The sequence below is a fragment of the Aptenodytes patagonicus genome, chromosome 19 (assembly GCF_965638725.1).
Source record: "Aptenodytes patagonicus chromosome 19, bAptPat1.pri.cur, whole genome shotgun sequence".
Classification (NCBI taxonomy): Eukaryota; Metazoa; Chordata; class Aves; order Sphenisciformes; family Spheniscidae; genus Aptenodytes; species Aptenodytes patagonicus.
This window is the reverse complement of record NC_134967.1, coordinates 5,211,909-5,229,638: the sequence shown is the minus strand read 5'-3', so window position 1 is coordinate 5,229,638 and position 17,730 is coordinate 5,211,909. Positions and strand designations below refer to the sequence as shown.

General features: G+C 38.2%; 1 protein-coding gene across 2 annotated transcripts in view; it reads right to left on the bottom strand.

The window, feature by feature from the left end:
- The window catches only part of RERE (arginine-glutamic acid dipeptide repeats), a 256,830-nt gene that overhangs the window by 208,829 nt on the left and 30,271 nt on the right, over positions 1 to 17,730 (bottom strand). The window lies entirely within an intron of this gene.

Below are 17,730 nucleotides of genomic sequence, written 5' to 3'. Positions count from 1 at the left end.
GACAGACAGTGTATCTTCAAAGGGCTGTAAAATGTGCTGCTTTCTAGACATACTACTCATAACAAACACGAATAATTCATAACTTCGCACAAGAGCCCTATCATATTTGAAGAATATTAAATACAGACATACAAATTTGAAGAATATTAAATACAGATATACTCCCTCCAAGTCACAAGATCTATCGATCAGCAGCATTCTCCACTTCTCCCCACGGAATTAGCCATCAAGTACACATAAACATTTCACCCACTAGAAAAACTGCTCCAAAGCAGCAATTTCGGGTCTACCAGATATGTATACACTTGAAACACAAACTAACCATAAACAGGCTTAATGAGATTATACAGTTTAAATGAGTAAATTAACTTTTTTTTTTAAGATACATCCAAGACAAAGAGGTCCCACACACACTTAAAAGCAGCTCACTCTGAAGTCATGCAGTTAACTCATCCAGTTAACTTTTTTTAAAAGCAGGTTCAGGTACCCTGTCTGGCTTGCACTAATTGTACAAAAGGAAGCTTACACTTACTTTTAAGAACACATGGAGATGCGATCACCACAAGTGTTTTCTAAAAGCTAATATAACACCTCTTCCCAGCTTAGGCAAGCAACAAGTGCAACACATTAAACCCCTGCTAAGCTGAACCTATTTTTAAAAGGGGACTTAACACTGTCTTCAGAGCTCCACATAAATCAAGCTCTCCCTTCGGATTTGGCATTGGGTAAGGGGGAAAAGGAAGGGAGTAGGTTCAAGGAGAACAAGCTAACACCTTAATATTATTGTCACAGCAGTGTTTTTCTGGTGTGTCACTTAATTCCAGTCCTCATCAAAAGCTTCCCTTTCACTGTCAGTGCATGTATTCCCAGCCAAATATCAATGATACCTCCAATAAAACAAAAAGCCTGAAGTAGAGGCAGTTTAAGCTGAAAGTTTGCTAGAGAATTCCTGAGGCAAACGGTCAACTGAAGATTCCTTAGCAGAGGAGAGGAAAAGTAGGCCGGGCTACTAGCATGAAAGGTCACCTCTTAACTGCTCCAAGCAGGTGCACTGAATATTTGTTACCCATTTCTGTCTGTTTTCAATTCAACATCAAAGCATCTAGGCTCTACCTATTCTAAATACAAAACCTTTTGTCAGGTTAGAGGTGATGTTTTCTTCCTTTGCAAATAATGCACTGTTTTATTAGTATAAACACAGCTGAGAATAAATGATACTCAGCTTTTAACAAGACAGTTACTACTGTCTACACACAAATTTCTTCAAACCTGCTTGAAGCAGGAAAAGTCCTGTCTACACTTGTAGATCTCTGAGCACATGTGAATACACAACACGAAACGTGCATTGAGTTTAAAGCAGCTTCTTGCCACAGCACTAGTTCAGCTACAGCTTGCTCCACAATTACATGAGGGTGCTTTTCCACACCACTAAAACGTAATCTTTAAGAGGAAATTCAGTGCAATGTTATTATTGCTTCAACATAATCAAAAGGCCATTTCATTCTGTAATCCAAGCCTGCCTAAGGAGACTAAACTCTGCACACAGTTAAACACAGAGTCTTGTCCACTTCCACTCCACCATGTTTACATATACAGCAGGCAGCAGTTCTTAAAAATCAGCACATGAAGAGTTATTTTAATTTAATGTGTAACGGCTGCAATTTGGACCAACCATTTCCTTGCCTCTCCCAAATCCCCAAATGGAACCTGTACCTTTACAGACTGTGAACCTTTGGAGGTTTGGCTTTTTTGTTGGGTTGGATTTTGTTTCTTTTAAGGGGGGGGGGGGGGAGGTGGGGGGTGTGTGTTGGTGGTTTGTTTTTGTTTGGGGTGAGGTTTTTTTTTCCCCCCCAAGCCTCTAACCTAGCAGCAACATCTAACCTAGAACCTGCTAAACTGAACTACACTATCACGCATTCTATGGTTCAAGAACTATGACTCCTTTTCTGTACTTACATGCTGTTCAGGTTTCTATTTCTGAAGACCTCCAGTCAAGCTGTAAGTCCTTACAGGTCACTATTAAAATCTGACACCACATCAATATTCTGGGAAAGGAAGACCCTACCAAGTACAGAAAAGTCTGAGGAACTTCAACCTCATTTTAACCACTCTTAGGCCCAAGAATTCCAGGCACCGCCCTTGCTGTAACTGTCACCAACAACTGCCACCAACTCCTTTGCCACCCCTGTAAGGTAACACGTTTGGACCAAACTCCGCCTGACAAGAGAGGCACAAGTCTCAAGAGCAATGCACAAGTGCAAACAGAAATCCTCCAAAGAAAAAAAATTAAATAAATGCCAAGACCTGTGCACTGGTGGTACTTACTGCTTGTTAATACAATTGCTTGTTATTAGGTAAAAACACAAGTTGCCTCAGATTCCTTCTCAGCCCATCCAGAACCCGTGTCGCAGCCAAAAGTTACTGTTGGTACAGTCAGTGCATCGCTCAGCTGAAGAATGGGAATAGTGACTTCAAGGACATAAAGTCTTGCATAACTCCATTCTACATGTCTTTGGAAGAAATCTGGTAGGTTATTTTTACACGGCATCTTGGATGCACACAGCTTTTCTGTCACAGTAGGAAAGAAAAAACAAAAGTCGCTCCCCCAGGGAGCTATGAAGACTAAGGCAATTCACATGCTAGCATGTGAAATCTCAGGATTTTACAGAAAGGCCTAGCTTAGTAAGTGTTGGGCCAGGGGGACACCACCACAAAAAAAAAAAACCACACCACAAAAAAAAAAAAAAAACCAAACAGATATGGCCCAGCCCACTAAGAGTTCCATCTCAAGTCCCCAAACAATTAAGTGAATGTTCACAGTAGTGTCAACCCACACCCTTCTCCCTGTTCTCCCCCCTCCAAATGCTGAAGACTCAATTCTGCCAGCTATATAAACCCTGGAAGCAGACTTCAGTGCGCCTAACAAAAAGCCCAAGAAAAAACAAACACGAGACAGAGAAAGGGAGACAGCATTTTCTATTTACAGTTAAAACTTAATTCAAGGACAATGTTCTAAAATAGCTGCACCTCATAAAGGACAAAATTCAGCCAGAAGGACTGTACGCTTTCTTTGGGAAGAGCGATGGGGACACGGACACACACCAAAAAAAGATGAACGAGCTGAGGAATGCAGCAACTTGGCAAGATGTTTAAAATAAAAGCTTTTATGTGCATAGGTAAGTACATAAGTACAAAGTGTAATAAACTCAGCTGGGATATTGTGACCAAGCTACTGGGATATTGTGAACAAGTAGTGAGACAAGTAACTTGAAACCCAGCTACAGCTTTCATATCCAGAAATCAAAACAAACCAGGCAAGACAAATTTAAGCAAAAAAGTTCATGTCTGCTAATCACAGAAATCACTTTTTTCAATATTTCTCCTCTGATATGTTTCCTCTTCTCTGTAGAGACCAATACTTAAATTCAAAAATGTTTTTGTAGAAAATCCCTGCCCTGGGAAACTCCAAATTACAGAATGGTACTTTGTAAGCCAAGAATATTAAAACAAAATCCAGTTGTGTCTGCCAGATTTTGTGGTACTTACAGCAAGACATCAACCTGTTCAGCAGCTTCTTGAATTTAACTACAAAGTGACACACACGATTTATTTTAGAAGGTATTATCTTATAGAAAAGAAGAAAAAAATCCAAATATTTGTCAAGAAAAAAGTCATATTTAAAAGGAAAATTTTACATACTTGAAAATATAATAAATGGATTTAAAAAAAAAATCAGGAAACCATTTGTTCTCAGCTGTATATAAAAAGGCAAACAAAATAAAACTCTCGGTAGTTAGATGTGGGGGGGAGGAGGGGAGGGCAAAGCTAAAGAAAAGGAGGGAAGGAAGAAGTAAGCAAATGCATCTTTTTCAACTCTATCAAAGCAACTGTAAAACAATGGAAGTTTGCCTGTTCTTCCCTCCAGTTTCAACTAAAAGTAACTTTGGGAATGGAAAATTTGATACCTCTATCAACAGCCTGTGGTATGTTTAAACTGTTATAATATAAAGCATGCTCATACTCACAAGCTAAAGGAAATGACTGCCAAATGCTTCCTTTACAGTCTTCCTTCCAGAATAAGATAGATTCTTTACCAAGAGATTTTCTCAACACACCAAGTATAACAGAAATTGAACTAACAGATACGTAAAATTTGCAATGGATTTACAGTCTTTTATTGAAATCACAGCGGAGATAGGAAATGTGACTACAGCTCACAGTTTTTTTAGTGTAGTAATCGCTTTCACATTCAAAGGCTTAAAAAAAAAAGTCTGTTGAATTTTCTGAAGTGACAATAACCACAGGATGTGACCATACCTATAATAATCTTTCCCTCCAGACGGGGAGATAAGCTCTAAAAACAGGAAGTTTCTACTATAATCTTGAAAAAACGTTAACAGTCTGAAACCACATGACTCCAGTTCAGCTACATGGGGAAGAAACCCTTGATTTCCCAAAACTATGGGAGAAGATCCCTAGGGTATGAAACTAATTCAGGCATTGCTCCACCACACCCCTCCAGAATCCCCCAAAACATGGAATAATGTGAAGGTTCTTTGTTTATTCCTCTTCTCCTTTTCCCTCCATAAATTCATAAGCGTAAGCAAACAAGACAGCTTTCATCTCATAGGAAGAAATAGTGTTTTATGTCAAAAATTGATACTTTCCCACAGGCACCGTTTCTTAAGAAGCTTAAAAAAAATATACACCTGGGTAAGAATTGCAACCAAGTGTATCTGTCTTGGCCATGCTACAGTCTACTATACTTAAGAAACTAAACCTTTTATCCTCCTGAAAAAGGACTCTACACTTTGGAAGACTTAATAAAGAGATAAATTCCAAACTGTAGTGCTCAGAGTGCAACATGACCGTCCTTAAATCACGCAAATTATGTAAGCGGTTTGCTGGAATCAACTTATTTTGATTTGTTTTTCAAACAGAGAGGGATTTACCGATGTAGGAACATCTTTCACACAGCAGTCTTCAACCACCTACACAGAAGCTTTAAGTGAACTAAAAGGAAGCAGCAGATTTTTGATAGCTAATCTCAACCAATTAATGGTCAAAAAGGCCTTTCAAAATCAGTTTCACAGTATTTCTCACACTGTAGATGAAGAGGTGGCAATAGTTAAGCATGGTTTACACTAACTTATCAAACACTCTCAAAAAAAAAAAAGGATCCTGCTGTATATTTTAACATAAATCAGTTCTGTGCTACTTGACAAAACAATGCACGTTTTCCTATCACCATTTAACACAAAATCACACTAAGGGCTTAAAAATCCCATTCACATGACTATATTCTGACTCTGAACTTCCTTCAAAATTCTCACGTAAAAGACACACTAGTCTTAACTATGTTCACCGTGGTTTCACATGTAATGCAGCTACTACAGAAACACACAAATTAACTTAGTATTTTTAGGAAGGCTATACTGGCAACATGCCAGTTTTTCCCTGACACTGTTCCTTCAATGGCCTATCAGAAAGAGAATTTAATGTAAAAGACATCCCAGATCTCCTATTTAGTTGTCTCTTCTTGCAATATGGAGAGAAAACACAGCAATCCACACAAACTAAGACAGAAAAACTTAAAAATATATAATCCCCATCAGAACTGGGCAACCAAATAATTTCAAGGCAACATAGTAATAAGGATATGTGAGAGCTACCTACATAATTTCTTCGAAGTACTTGCAGAAAACTGTAAGACGTCAAGAGTACCATTCCTTCCCATTCTAAACTGTGTTCCAGACATCACATCTTCGATGAAATCAACTGCCTGCAGATTGTAAATCAAGACCTAACTGAAACACATGCACAAAGGGACAAATCCATAAAATAAACATTCATTTAAGAAAATATTTACATGTTCTACGTTAAATTTACATGAAAAGCAAACATTTCAGGACAAAAGGAACGCATGAGTTTTAGAGGATGAGGCAAGTTTCCAATGTAACAATAAACAAACAGCTTTAAAGCCACTCCATAGAAACGTAAGAAACCTCTTTCAACAAAAAGGCCTCAAGAGTAGTCAGTGACCATTTTTCAACCAGGTGACGTGGTCAAGCTGCAGTATGCCACCTAGTGTCAGACTCCTAAAAGAAACGTTATAAAACCCACCAAAATGCTGTAAATTCAAGTAAGCCACAAAGACCATGTAGAGACTTGACTTCGCAATTGCAAATTTTACGTCTTCAGTTTTCCCCTTAAGTGCTGACAGCAGCCCAACTGAAAGCATTAAGGAAAGAACCATAATGCACAAAGTTAAGCAACGTCACAGGAGGTTCTGTAATATGTTTGGTTCCCGCTCCAGCTAACAACTCGATTCATTAATCGAGACATGAACTCAAGAACAACAAAAACAGTGTGCGAAGTGCACAAAAATCCAGAGGCGCACAGGCAGGTCTTCTGACATGTGATACATAGAACCTCAAACGAGGTCTTTGTTTGGTCTATGAGCTATTATCTCATGCTCTTCTGAACACAATGTCTAGGCTTTGACGAGGTGACTTGACAGGAACTGCTGAATTTTCATGCTAGTGTTTTAGCAGAAAACAGTATACATGTACACCTCACGAGTTCATTAATAATCCATTAGTAAAACTTGTATTAAAGCTTGGCAGGAGACTTCCTCATGAAATAAAATCTGTTTCTTTGCTTTTTAGGATCTGAACATGCCAAGGGTGGCATATCAAGAGGTGAAAACATAATTTAAAGGTTACACTTTGTTTCAGTTTCCCTTACATAGTCATCATTAAGCAGTCATAGAACACATGCTAGCTTACCCATGTCTTTCCTGTTCATAACCTCCAGTCATCAAGATTCAGAATGAAAATTTTCAAATCACATGTCTACAATAGCGCATGCAACTTCACATTCATGTAACCATACGCAGATAGCAAGAAGAACTAGTGGCCCCCCCAGCAACAGACAAAAAGGTCACGTCGCACACACCTAGCTTCCACACAGATGCCAGGGTGTAGCGCAAGTCATGGCTATAAAGTATATTAAGCAGGCAATCGTCAGGAGTGAACTAACAGGGAAAAACCAACTAAATAAAGTTTAGAGAAAAGGGGGAACTGGAAAGCTAGCTAACTAGAATCAAAGCCTGTATTTTCAGGCTCATTTGTAAAGCACAGTTGTTAACAGTGGTTAAATATTAACAGTGAATGCAATTTCAAGAAAGCAACATGAAGTATACTCCGTAGCCTCCCTTTACAGGCATGTAAGCAATGATTGCTTAGTCCATTACCCAATTTACAGGGTTACAAGACATCAATTCCAACCCCAACACCACCTACATTTTTCCAAAGGAGTGGGCAACTAAACATGCTGTTGTCATTCCCCTTGTTACTTCTTCTCAATGAAATCTACACTTTGGGATACCAATAACCAGATATGCAATAGATGTATTTTAAATAAGTGGACCTCACTGGACAAATGTGGCCAAGAACAAGCCTGACAACCCTGTTTTGATTCAGTTCTTGGAATGAACAGACAGAGTGCCTTTCATGGCTTCCACTACAAAGAAACCCATAATTAGACCTCATTTTTGTCAGTTCACCCAAAGATTGAAGATATATACGGGAGATGGTGTTTAAAAGGAAAGCCTTTGAAATCAAATAGCTCCCAAGAATATCACTATATCCATTTCAGATTAAAACTTCTGCTACCTTCTCTCCATTAGTCCAACTTAAGGTAGGAAGCACCATGTTTTGCTCATTAGTTTCAGAGCTGGGGGGGGGGGGGGGGGGTGGGGGTGGTGGTGTGTGTGGGTGTGTGTGTTAGGTTTGTTTGTGGGTTTGGGTTTTTTTAAATAACCTTTAAGATGGCTCTCCGTTGATTAATCCATTTTCATCCTTCAATGAGTTTGATTCCTATTAGTTCAGACTGCAGAGAAGACATTGATTTTTACTATAGTCAGGATCAAGAGAAGTAACAGCTTTTCCAATTAAACAACTGCTCACCACGTTAAGTAGAAAAATGTCCGCAGCAATAATGTGCAAGTGTCCAAAGCACTCTCCAATGCCAACAAAAGCTAACAGACATGCTTGTAATAACTTTAACCTTTAACTTGAGAAAGGAGTAAAACTCCATGTATTACAGACAGTTCAGCTCCTGTTAACTCTGCTGATAAGAAGCTGAACACTGAGAAAAGCTCAAAATTACAGACAACTCATCTTCCAGCTCTGAATTACCATCATTATACCACACAAATCACCACACTGGGCTTCAGCCTACTAAAATAGAAATCACAACCAGAAATGGTCTAGCAGGCTACTGCTGCTTCTCCTCTTAAATGAAGCTTTTATACCAAACAAATCTATACAATTCTTGCATTATAGCCTTTCAGAGTTGCACTGTAAATCAAATATTTTATTCCACAGCCTGCAGCTATTCCCACATTTAATAACTGACATGGGAGACAAGTTTTAACCTCCATCAGGCTGAAACAATTACTATCCTCATAACCACTCAAGTCAGGTAAAAATTACGAGCTTTGTAGCACCTGATTGTATATTCCAGGGGAAACAGTTATACTTTTCCAGAGGAAAAAGGCAAAGCATATTCAGTACAAAAGAGGGGAGCCCGAACAATCATATTCCCTAATTTTGCATGTACCAGAATGGCCATGCACTCCAAGCAGTCAAGACAAGACTTTCTTTTAAGCTGTAGAAGAAATGCATCATTCTTGCCACAGAGCAGCAAAGAGAAGAGAAATCTGAACAGACATTACATTTGCAGATGTAAATACTCTCCAACCAAGAACTTGAGCTACAGCTTTAGATAAGACCTTAAACAACTGGGGGACTTCTTTTAGTCATTTGGGAAGCAGTTCTCATGCTCAGAGGAGAATCTATTAAAAAGCTACCTGAATTAAGTGACCTGGAAGTCTGTCCTATATCTATGCAGTTATTGCCAATGCTACGTTTTCAGGTTTTAAAATACTTGTTAAAAGGAATTCAACTTTTAATTTAGGAAGTTACTCTAACAGCAAGAGCCGTGACTGAGAACAGCAATACCTAGACTCTCCCTAAAACGCTACCAGCACTTCTAATACTTTACCTTGGTCCCATGCAGCTGGTCCGCGGATATACATCCTACCGCAACTACCAAAACTGAAAGGAATCTGATATGGAATCTACTGCCCTATGCTGCAGTCCAACACTAAGCAACTAAGAACCATCAGCACTTTGAGGTTTCACAATCTCTAACCAGGAGACGCCGTCCCAAGGACAGTTACTTATCTGTTTGGGAAAGGATCACAAGACTGTATGTAAATGTAAGAAAAAGAAGAAAGTGTTACAGAGACAGTTATAAACAACAGGAAAAAAATCCCCACGTGAAATCTCAGTGTGGATTTTGTATATTATTACATGTCTTTCTACCAATTATTACTAGCTGCTAGAAAGGAATATTAAAAAAAAAAATCACAGCAGGTCAAGACACTGCTTCTTTCTCGTTGAATATATTGAGGCAAAAATGCAGTATTTTACCTTTTGTCCAAGAAAGGAAGAAAATGCCATCAAGTTTGAACCATTCATCCTTTATTTATGCTCCATAACAGCCTGAAAAGATACTTCAAACATCCAAATTCTTTAAGTCAGCATGAAAACGATCGGTAGGATGTTAGAGCTCAGTGTTTTGGAAGCCTTGTGAAGGAATCCCCCCAGAGCTAAATAATTAAGACGCATGTTCCAGAGTAACTCTCCAGGACAAACCAATATTCATGCTTCCAATATAGCGAGAGGCCACACGGCTGGTGAGAAAGACAGAAGGAATGCATAGCAACTTTTATTGCTTTTCTTCAGCGAACGTCACCTTTGCACGTTAAAGCACGGGAAGGAGAACGCTGCGTTGTTTTAGGGCGCCCTCTCGAGTCAGCTCCTTATCAATGACACCAGACACGAAAGCTCTCGTTCACCTGAAGAATTCATACCCCTGGTATCTGCAGGTTTCTAAGAACCGGCAGTATTTTACACAAAAGCTGATAACAGACCCATTATACATCGGTAAACACAATAGCATTTTTCAGGCATCGGGGATAAAGGTATTCTTTCCTATATTTACATACAGAGAGTGTGTGTGTGTGTGTATGTATATATATATAAAAATCAGCTACACATCCACCCCAGCCAGGAAGAAGGGCGAGTGAAATAGCGCAGGTGGAGTGATGCCTCATTGCATGAAGCAATTTTTGCAGTTTGGAACAACTATCAACATATTTAAGCAGGTTGTTGATAACTGTGTGACAGTACACAACTGAACTTTCTCAGAGTTTAATTTATGAAGGGGTGTTGCTTCTACCATACACAGGGCAGCTTTTCTAAAGAGTGCAACGTCTGCAGGAACAATGACACACTTGTAAAATTTTACAGTTTTCCTATAACGAGTGTTCAAAAAAGTTCCTGGTCTTTTAAATATTGCTAAACAACAACAGACACCATGCAGCGAAGCTTCCTATTCGTATGCATGTGCACTTGCACCTTGTCTTCCACCTACTACTACTGTTTGGATAAGCTTCCCCTCCACCTCCCAGGAAAAAAAAAAAAAGGGGGGGTTTCTCTGAAATACCAATGGCCAGAGGGAGTTATTCCATTGGGCTGCATTAAAGAAAAAAAAAGAAAAAAAGAAAAAAAGAACTGTGTAAGAAAGCATTTTAGTAGGAACCAAACTTCAAACTCATCCAGGCTGAAAAGTCTCATTTTCCAAATTCCTCTCACAAAATTCCATTCTGAACTGCTTGGCTTAAGTGAAACCGCGATGTTGCAATATTCTTCCCAGTTTATCTCCTAAAGATACCTTCCTTCATAGACCAGAAGACTTGCAACTAGTTTCACTTCTGATGAATTTTCCTACCCATGAAAGTTTAATGGAGGGTGGGAAATAACGGCAAAGCTAAGAATAGAACTGCATTGTAGTCACCAAGCCCATTTTGTCATTAAGAAACCTGTCAAAGAGCAGGAAAAGCTTAGTTTTTTCTTATGTTGGAGTTAGCACCTCTGCTTTTTATTTCCTGTCCCAGTTTTGTGGGAACACCAAAGCTTTTCACAACAGAAACCTCTCCCATATCCTCAGATCCTCAGCCCAGAATAAGTTACATAGCCAGTTAATAAAAAATACCAACATGCTTAGCTATTTTAAGATCTTGAGCTTTTTATGTCATATGCCTGTTAATTATCCGCAGTTCTATAGCTTATCTAAAAAAATTGTTCACGGTGGGCAGACACCCATCATCTTTTCTACTAACAGGCACAAAAGAAACTTTTTTTAAAAAAAATCAATGTTTTACAAAGGAACACAGCCTAACACATGCCCCTTCCTGTACAAATTTCAGTAAGTTAAAAATCCAAAGTGGCTTAAGTCTTGGAATTACATGAAGTATAAGTCAGTCCCAGACAATGAAACTGTTTTTAGGACTTACTTCTCATCACTTAAAGATGCAGGTCCTTCCATCCTTATCAGCCTTCTATTGAAGTGAATAAGGAAGCTGCTATTTCTCTGATTTTTTTACATCAGGCTGATTATGGATTGCAGGAGTCATTCTTGATGTGTTTTAAGATCAGTCATGTCTGTAAGATTACCTCACAGTCATAAGAACTGGAATTTTTAATTATTATTTGTAAGTGAAAGATTTTAAGGCATAGGATTTCAGTTAATGAAAAATCCACTTAGTTATCAAACAACTTTAAAAGACCTATTTCAACCTCAAATGAAGATAAGTTACTGCCATGTGGAAATACATCACTAAATTTTTGCTCATTGATTACAAAGTTTTTGCTTAAAGCAGGTACATGCAAAAGATAACACTGACATAAGAAAGGAGCTATGCAAAGAGCATCTAGTAAGTAAATATTAATTCAATTATTAGTGACTCCCTTGGGAGGAAAAAAGAAAAAAAAAACCAGAAAAAAAGAGACTGCAGAATTTGATGATGTCTTTTTGTTTTAATCCTCCAAATTAAGCAGACTCACACCTGACGACTGAGAATAGCGAACAAGTTACACAATACGAGCAATTTCTAGTGAGCTGTGAAGGCAATCTAAGTTCCTAACCAAGGAGGTGGAAGGTGTTTTCCTCACCACCACCCACCACCACCACCCCCATCTTCATTCCCCAGTCTGAGGGCCACGTTTTCTATTACAGAAAAGCAAGTAAACATACAAGGTCACGCTCTTGAGCTTTACTCACATATCTCATACTGGAGACCTATCTTCTGTTTCAGAAAATCTATGATTATCCTTCTAATCTTTCTTGAAGAGGATATTCATCCTTCATCTAACGGGATTCAGAAAGATCTCTTGAGGACCCTGCTTTTGGACACAGGCAGTAATTGTAAGAACTCTGAGGGCCATAAGAATTCAGGGCTATCTTCAAACAACCATTTCCCTTAAAGTAAATCATAGGAGAAATGAGGAGTTAAAACAAAAGTGCGTTTTATTTTTGAACAAGCTTAACATAAAGCCAAAAGAGGCAAAAGAAAATCATTTGTCTCTCCAACACACTAAGTCATTGCCAGGAAAATAAAGACGGGGGGTGTGTGTGTGTGTGTGTGTGTGTGTGTGTCAGAAAATATTTTTGCAATATGCACAGGCAGAAACACTAGCCTACAGAAAGGATATAATAAGCCTCCATAACAAATTATCTTCCATAGAGGTATTTGTTGCACAAGAAATGTTCGAAGTAACAGCTGCTCTTGCAATTACCTAACAAATGCAAGTCAAAAACTCAGCTTCACAGCCACAACAGCTATTTCATCGCTAACGAAACCAGGCTAGGCTACTCGGTCTGCAAAATACATCACTCAAATCCTAGCGTGTTCAGTGTAATTTAGAGTTTAAGCTGTGTCTTCCTTGAAAATACTGCATGTGATTTTTTTTCTTGGTTTTGATCAATATTTCAAAATAGCAACTATCTATATGCCTTTTTACAAACAGAAGCATACATCTGCGTGGGTGACCATGACATAAAATAAAAGCAGTTTCTGTACACTGGTTAACCTTAGGCTCCCAAGCCTTAATATAATCATTCTGAATGTAATCCTTAGCAATATCCTGATGGAAATAAGTGCCAAACTATCTAAAACATTGCTGGATTAATAATATCATTTGCAAGATACTGGGTTGTGAGCCACAAAGCTGTAAAGTCACAGCTTTTAAGGTCTAAATTAAGTGTCTCATACAGCTAACGTACCTACTAGACTTCCTGTTCACAGCTCTATACTTTTACACATACAAAGTTTGCAGGTTTATAACAGTTGTCAGTGCAAGAAGCAATTAGCAGTTTCAAGCTTGTGCCTCCATATATGTTTGTTTACCTTTGAACATCAAAATCAACAAATAATTGAGAACAGTGGCTAAAAATAGCACCTATTGAAAGACAAATCTAGAGCCTTTGATAGCTACAAATCTTTACTACACCTCTCAATATAGATTCCTTTTTCAAAAAGGATCAATAGTCTGGCCACTGCTTTAGCATAACCCATTCTTTCTGTAGAACCACTACTGCTCTGATGCTGCAAATGAGCAATCTGCCGTGCACATAAAAACGTATTACCTGCAATTCAACTGACAGATAAGTAATCTTGGTAGCTTTCCCGTCTTTTGCTAAAGAGCGTTTCCTCAGAACTCATTTCCCTTTCAGTTGGCCAAAATAGAAAGAATAAGGTAAGCCATTTACAGCTAGGAAAACTAAAACTTACTACATGTTATTTTTAACTAGCTACACTGAATTTCAAAACCTATTCAGAAATTATGCCATGGCTTTCAGGAGCAACATTTATGCCTCCCACAGCTAAAGTCTGTGCATCTTCTCCCTCCCCTATATTAATGTGTTTATCCAACCATAATTCCATTAGTATTATGTAACACAGACAATCTTCTTAGGCATTTTATAATTATCTCACACCAAAACTAACCCACTGCACACGTACACTCTGACTGTAAAACTGTTAGCTTTCTAGACTTTGCTGACATATCAGAAACTGTCTGATGTAGAATTAAACTGACACCTTCAACTCCTGAGCAGATCTGCCTGTACCCTTAGCCAAACCTTCACAAAACAGAATGACAGTATCACCGGCCAATGCCATCTTTTCCTCACACACTGACAACATACTAACATTAAATTATTAACAGTTGTGATTTTTCCCTTTAAGAAAAAAGAATCTTAAAAATACATTTAATGTTTGTCAACTGTCTACCTCTCCTGCATGCCAAACAGAGTAAATACTATTTGCAGTTATGTCTGTAATTTGACATTAATTCCTTAATCTTCTTAAGTCAGGGCAAGCTTGTGGATCATTATGAGGTTATTTAGAAGAGCACATTTGAAGTATTACATGAAGTGTACATTTTATTAAGAAAATAAGTTAACTCAAGTTTTGTATTTTGTCATTCATACACCTGAAAATAAATCAATCTCCTTTGGAGAGCAATAAAAAGATACACTATGAACTATTATTGCAACATAATCCTCTTTGGTGTGGTACAGTATCTGCTAACAAGATTGCGTAGCTTTCACATTGGATCAGCAAGATTGTGACCTTTACTGACAGTTATTCTAACTAATATTAATGCTAGAGAAATGGCCAGTGCAACAATCTTCCACATTTATGCTCTCCCATACAGACACCACACGGATTAGCTTCCGCTGCCTGTCACCACTTGTTTCTCACTTGCATCAGAAAGTACACGGATGCGGCCCAGCAATTATTTATATTGCCTGTGCAATAGCAGCAAACTACACAAAAAGCAGGCTTCACCAGAAAAACCCTTACTTTAGTGGTCTTTATTGTACCATACCTCATTTAGAAGACAGAGCAAACACTGTCTTCAACTAGGCCTTTTCAAACTATTGACAGGGACTTCTGCCATTCTTAGCACAACCATTTCTGATTATAGCACTTCCCTTCAAATACATATAAACAGTTAGTGGAGGAAACTCTCTCTAGCAAAAACAGTTCAACTGGGTGGCTGGTACCAGCATTAGAAGGAATGCATTACCTTCCTTCAACTCAAAGCTAAAAAAACCCTAAACATACACATGCAAGAATAAAACAGGAATAAAAAAATACTTACATATGGAGTGTCAAACTGGACATAGAAATCTGAAAGAACTTAGGCATTAGGAAATATGGCTCAGTCTTGTCAGCTTTCACATGTAAAAAGTCACAGGAGACAAGCCATTACCTTCAATAACTTTGAAGAGCTTTTGAAAGTTAGAAACACATCTAGATGGCATTGCAACTAGCAGAATGTGGCATGACAATTTTCTTACGTAGAGAAGCAGAGGAAGGAATGGAGCTGAAACAGATTAAACATTCAGCTTATCTATGTGGACACAAATTGTTCAGAGTAACACTGCAATAGCATGGGATTTTCTTTTTAAAAAAAGGCAACTAAGAGTATCAGTTACCTTAATCTATTCCCAAATGGATTAGTTTAACAGTACAGGAAGCACCCTTCATGAAGAATACACATCTACACAGGATAATATTCCATCTAAATCCACACTTTGGTTGATTTCACTAGAGTTTTTTTTCCCAGGAAACAATTCTTAACCACTTGAGGGAAAAAAAAGAAAAGAAAAGAAAGAGGGAAGTAAAGTCACCCTACTCGTCTGATCACTCAGCAGACCGAAGGACAAAAGCAGCATGCCTTGGCCACTGCCAGCTTTTGTCCGTGGAACAGTGATTCTAACTGCATCCAAGACTCTTCCCAAAATCTAAAAGCCAAACAAACCAACCCCTCCTCTGAAATAGGTATCTTTAGGCAACTGTTGTGATCCGAAGTATTTGCACTCTTGAAGTCCACTGCCCACTCCCCAAATAAAAAAAAAAAAAACAAAACACCGCAAAACAGAACTAGTATAGCCTAGTAACTATTCTTCTATATCCACTGCATGCAGTCCTTTTCTTATATACAGAGGTCTTCAGCCATGCTAACATGCAGTCACCACTCTTGTTGAAATTTAAGTTCCAAGTCAAGGGTTTTAGTTGAGCCAATAAAGATGAGCTTAGAAATAGCTTTTAAAAAATTACCTAGGCAGGGTCAGCTGCTGAACTAACATGCACTGAAACTCATACTACTACAATGGTGAAAGAAAGAGACCTAAAGCAGAAGTGGAAGGAGGAAGAGTGAGAAGACACATACTAGGCAAAAATGCTTCCTCTTAAATAGATTCAACATTCCCAAATGACATCCAAGAAAGAGAACTCAACTAGCTGGCACATGACAAGATGTTTAAAATCTAATTTGCATGCAAGAGTCTAAACCATAAGAATTAGAGTTACTTTTCTTAAACTTAAGTTTTGTAAGCAATTTTGCACATGCTTAAGTTTCCAGAGCAAGCTTCATTCTCATGCAAATTAGAATATTACACTTGTTCATACACTAGCTACTACGTCTAGTTTATGTAGAAAACAGGATGTGAAATAGCAGCTACATCTATCAGCAAAATACTTTTTGCTAGGTGTACAATCATAATGCATCTTGTAATTAAATTGCTAATGTTGCAGAACCCACTTTTAGTCAAATATATACATGTAATTACTTTAATCAATTAGCCTGTAATTGCATTTTGCTATTTTTGATTCCTAAGACTTTGCCGGGCATATTTGAAAAACTGATATTCCCTGGTTTTGGTTCTTGGGGTGGGGGGTTGGATATCAATACCACACTACAAAAGAGGCTGAATGGTTTTAAATAGCATTATGCTTTCAAATTAAGGTTTACCTGGAAAACAGAACATGATATTCAGTGTACAGTGTTCTGTCATAATGGGACAGAATCTGTGTATGACTGGTCACAGTGTGAACAACTTGAAAAAGGATAAAAATACCACACTGCAACATTCTAATTTAAAAGTACTTCTTCTGAAGGCAGAAGTGAGCTTCTTAAGCTGTTCTTTCTGCCTCTGTAAGGTTTCTTCCCAAATGATTACTGTAGCTTCCGGGGAGATAATCTACCAAAAACAAAGGAAATCCCATTTTTGAAATTTTATTTGCACTTTGTGGTCCTCTAGTGGAAAGAATGAAATTTCAGTACCTTTTCCTTCAAAACACCCATAGAAAGACCACACAATGAGGAGTATCTTGCTTCAGGATTTTGCCTGAAGGTTCAAGACACATAAACAGTTCTAAAAACAAACTCATAAAATGTGAGCTAAGTAGGAAACATTTTTTTTTGTTGTCACGGAAAACTGGAACCCAAAAGCAAACAGCCAGCCAGCCATTGATCATAAACTTCCTCTCTGCAGTATGTAATTAAACAAACAACTTTTATTTTCAGTATCAAGACGGAGCTGAGTCCATGAAACAAGGAACTGAAAATTGCCAGACCTCCCCATAATGACAACTAAACCAGAGGGCTTGTTTCTCTGAGAAGTGTTTTGTTTCTAAAAATAAAGATGCAGAGTATCCCACTATGAGTTATCTGATATTCCCCCAGAAGAGTCATCAAAACACACTGGTGTTTTGTGACTATAAACCCATAAACCACATTAGAATTATCACAGTTAAGTTAAAAAAATAATTCTAATGAGTTAGCAGAATCTGGCACTGAAACATAACCAAAAGAAATCCCTGACCTTTTCCCTGAGTCACTGCCATTCTTAAAGATGCATTACTCATCCAGATTGCACTACAGGTGCAAGTTGGTTTGATCTATGCCAAAAGGATTTTATTTTAAGCAAGCAGTAGTATCCATTTCAAGAGCAGGTAGTTCT